This window comes from Vigna radiata, chromosome 1 (genome assembly GCF_000741045.1).
Source record: "Vigna radiata var. radiata cultivar VC1973A chromosome 1, Vradiata_ver6, whole genome shotgun sequence".
In the NCBI taxonomy this organism is placed as follows: Eukaryota; Viridiplantae; Streptophyta; class Magnoliopsida; order Fabales; family Fabaceae; genus Vigna; species Vigna radiata.
The window spans coordinates 14,229,071-14,233,892 of record NC_028351.1 but is presented as its reverse complement, the minus strand read 5'-3'; positions in this window follow the sequence as shown (position 1 = coordinate 14,233,892).

Below are 4,822 nucleotides of genomic sequence, written 5' to 3'. Positions count from 1 at the left end.
CAACTATTTGATAAAATACCAAAAAGAGTTTCTTGTGTTGTTTTTGTGAACTTTGATGTCTAATTGAGTTATAAAAGGAAGAATTGTCATGTGTTTCACAAGTCTCTTGGGAAACGATATTCGGTCTTACCGGTTTTATTACTTGAGACAATTTGGTACGCTTGCCAAAGTCCCAACACCCTCTTTCCATTGCCTCTTAATCTCTACAAAAGAACACAAAACCTCCTAAAATCACTACTTCCTATTCTCTTTAAATAGTAATTCTATGCAAAAGAACACAACGTCAAGGAAGAAATATGTGGTGTGACACTTTAGTTAAGTCATCATTACAAAGAAAAAATGGATTTATTAATGGACAAAGTTTGTCAGTAATAACAAAATTCGTCAACAAAGTAAAATTAACGACAACTTATCAATGACAAGAATTGTTAGTAATTGTCAGACACCTAAATACATCGATAATTATCCATTGATAAATATTTATTGATAATAAGCAACAATTTTTTTAGTTGGCGAAATCTATTAATAAATATTGCGAATTAGTTCTCTTCTTCCTCTCTCCCCTCTCCCTTTTTTCTTTCTTTCTTTTTCTTCTTCTTTTCCCCCTTCATTTTTACCTTCTTTTTCCCCTTCATCCTCCTTCGTTGTTAATGTCATTGCCGCATTCACTGCAACCATGTTCGTCATCATTGTTGCATCTATCACCTTTAGCTCCTCTTCTTTCTTTTCCTTTTTCATCATAGTCACCATTACTGTAGTTGCCACTTCTTATTTCTCCTCATTCTCTTCCTTTTTCTCTTCTTAATCTTTTTCCTTCTCCTTATTTTTCTATTATTATTTTTCTTATTCTTATATTTCTAATTAATTTACAACAACTATTTTGTTAGATTTAGTGAAAAAATTGAAAATTTTATGCGTTTAATTATTGCCGAAATTTGTTAATAAAAATACTTCTAAGTAATAAAAATTATGAATTACTTAATAGATTTTACCAATAGATCTATTATTAATAGATATGCTAATTAAATCCTAAAACTCATTAATAAAATCTTACCATAAATCTTATTTTACCAACAAGTTTTTTTTTTTTTAATAATATCCATCAATAAATACTATTTCATCGATTTTTTTTATTATAAAATTTTGTTAATATTATAAACTTAAGGCAAGAACAAGCACTTAAACACGGAATACAATACCTGAAAGCTACAACAAAAAAGTACTACACACTCTTAGTCTATTAGTAGTTTATTTTAGTGTTTAGTGTAAATGTTAAGCCATATATATTAATGCAGTTATAAAAAGGAACATTAAATACCTTTAACATAATTACTTTAATTTTATGTAATATAGAAAGTATTATTCTAGTGGTCCATTTTACAAAATACATTGAAAAAATACTATACTATTCTCTTCTCACTTTATTCTACATGGATGATTAAATAATTAATATTAAAAGCTTTAATAAAATATTAATTTTAGTAATTGATGATTAATAAAATTGTATATGTACTAAGGAAGTATATGAATAAATATTGATTTTCAAATCATGGTGTTAATTTCTTGAGAACGTACAACTTCTACAAAGGAACTTATTCCTTCCACATGAGTTGCAAATTCCATTTTTCCCCTCCTTTTCATGATTTTGAAACATTATGCAAAAAATCTCATAAAGAGGAATTTGACANCTTAGACTGTTGGGGAAAAGTTTGAGATCCTTTTCATTCATTCTCAACGATTTTTTCCCTTTTTAAGTGTGAAAATTGTTCATCCTCCATTTAACAACTATTGACAGTGTCATTAGCATCGGAAAACATCTTTTAATAACAAAGTCAAACAAGTCAAATCGTATCATATTAAACCTAAGCACTATAGCGGCATATATTCTTGAATTTAATTTACGAATATTGCTACATCAAAAAAGAAAAATTCATAAAAATATGAATCTCTATAATATTAAAAAGGAAACAGATGAATTTTGATTATATTTTATACACTCCCCATTTACTGTTATAATAATTTGTACCTATATTTTTATTTGATGAGCTTTGTCTTCACGATTTTCTTCAACTTGAGAGCAATTTGACATGATAATTTGTTCAAGAAAGATTATTTCTGGAGAAGGAAGTCAGTAGTTTGTATAAAGAAAAATTGAAGATAATATAATTATTGAAAAAAACTCATGATAAAAAAAAACTTTTAATAAACAAAAAGTTTACCTATATTTTTATTTGATGAGCTTTGTCTTCACGATTTTCTTCAACTTGAGAGTAATTTGACATAATAATTTGTTCAAGAAAGATTATATCCGGAGAAGGATGTTCACTGGTTTAAATTGTATGAAGAAAAAATGAAGAAAATATAATTATTGAAAAAAAATTCAAGATACAAAAAAAAACTTTTAATAAACAAAAAGTTTGAGAAATAAATAAAGAGATTTATACTTTTATGAAGAAATGAAAGAAAGTGGGAAATATCACTTTGAAATAAAAATAAAAAAGGTTTTCTACTGTTGTTGAGACGAAGTTATGTATGTTTGATGTAGGTGATGAGTCAATATTTTATTGATTTTACTTAGTTTATTGTGCTAGAATTAATCAGGGAATTGTGCTTAATTGTCCGGTATTTTCTCGTTTTTCCTAATTATGCTTAATTTGACCGAAAATTCTAATTTTAATTAATTTGAATTTTTTGAGCTAATTAATTGCATTTTTAATTGCAGGGAAAATATTCGAGACATAATTTGGAGCATTAGGAGGTGACGTGGACATTCAAGACTAAACATTTAGTCATTTCAAATTTTAATTAAGTTGTAATCTAGTTGTTTTAGAACTTTAGTTAAGCTTTTTGTGCATTGGGCCAATGTTGGCAAATTTCATGTTGGATCAGTTGGCCGGTGCAAAGATATTCTCCAAGATTGACTTGAGATCCGGCTATCATCAAATATTGGTGAAAGAAGGAGACATACAGAAGACTGCCTTCAGATCTCGGTACGGTCATTATGAATATGTAGTAATATCGTTCGGTGTTACTAATGCTCCTGCAATATTCATGGATTACATGAACCGTATTTTCCGACCTTTCCTGGACAAGTTCGTGGTGGTCTTCATAGATGATATCCTAATATATTCCAAGAGCCGAGAAGAGCATGAAGAGCACTTAAGGATAGTACTTGGTGTGCTGAGAGAAAAGAAGTTATATGCAAAACTATCCAAGTGTGAATTTTGGATGGAAGAAGTACAATTTCTTGGCCATGTGATCTCGGCTGGGGGAATTGCAATGGACCCAGCCAAAATTCGAGCGGTATTGGAATGGGAGACACCCCGTTCGGTTACGGACGTGAGAAGCTTCGTTGGGCTGGCCGGCTACTATAGGCGGTTTATTGAGGGATTCTCAAAGATAGCAGCGCCCTTGACCCAACTGACCCGGAAAGACCAACCGTTCGTTTGGACTGACCGGTGTGAGTCAAGTTTCCAGGAGTTAAAGCAGAAGCTGACAAACGCCCTCATACTAGTAATACCAGACGTCAGCAGACCGTTTGAAGTCTTCTGTGATGCTTCATATCAAGGGTTAGGTTGTGTGTTGATGCAAGAAGGGAAAATAGTAGCTTATGCCTCTCGGCAATTGAAGGTACATGAGAGAAACTACCCAACACATGACCTGGAACTGGCAGTAGTGGTGTTCGCCCTTAAGATATGGAGGCATTACCTCTATGGAGCTTAGTTTCGAGTGTTTAGCGACCATAAGAGCCTTAAGTACTTGTTTGATCAAAAGGAGCTGAACATGAGGCAGAGGAGATGGATGGAATTCCTAAAGGACTATGAGTTTGAGCTTCAGTATCAATCAGGTAAAGCCAACGTGGTAGCTGATGCTTTGAGTAGAAAAACCATCCATATATCATCCATGATTGGCCGAGAGCTGAGTTTGGTTGAGAGCTTTCGAGACTTGAAATTACAATGTGAATTGGGACTTGACGGTATAAGGTGCTACAATATGAGGCTGTCAAGTAATATCTTTGACCAGATTAAAGAGAAGCAAGCAATGGATGAAGAGCTACAAAAAGCAAGCAGACTGAACGACCCACTACCACATAAGGATTTTAACTCCGGAGCAGACGGTCTTTTAAGGTACCAAGGAAGGACGTGTGTTCCGAATGATGAAGTCCTAAGAAGATTGGTTCTTGAGGAAGCGCACCAGAGTCGTCTTAGCATACACCCAGGTATGACTAAGATGTATAATGACCTCAAGATGTCTTTCTGGTGGCCGAGAATGAAGAATGATGTCGCTCGGTTTATCGCATGGTGTTTAACCTACCAAAGGGCCAAAGTAGAATATCAGAAACCAAGTGGGCAACTACAACCCTTGGAGATACCTGAATGGAAATGGGATAGCATAGCCATGGATTTCGTGACCCACTTACCCCGAACGGTCAGGAACCATGATGCTATATGGGTTATAGTTGATCGACTAACAAAGAGTGCTCATTTTCTTCCCATAAACTTGAAGATGTCCATGTCAAAGTTGGCCCAGTTATACATCCGAGAAATCGTTCGGTTACATGGAGTACCGTCCGGTATAATATCAGACCGAGACCCCAGATTCACCTCTCGATTCTGGAAAGCATTGCAGCAAGAAATGGGAAGCAAGTTGCAAATGAGTTCAGCATACCATCCTCAAACTGACGGCCAATCCGAGAGAACCATCCAAACTCTTGAAGACTTATTAAGAACGAGCATCCTAGATCATTTAGGAGTTTGGAATGAAGTCCTACCCTTAGCTGAATTCACTTACAACAATAACTTCCATTCTAGCATAGGAATGG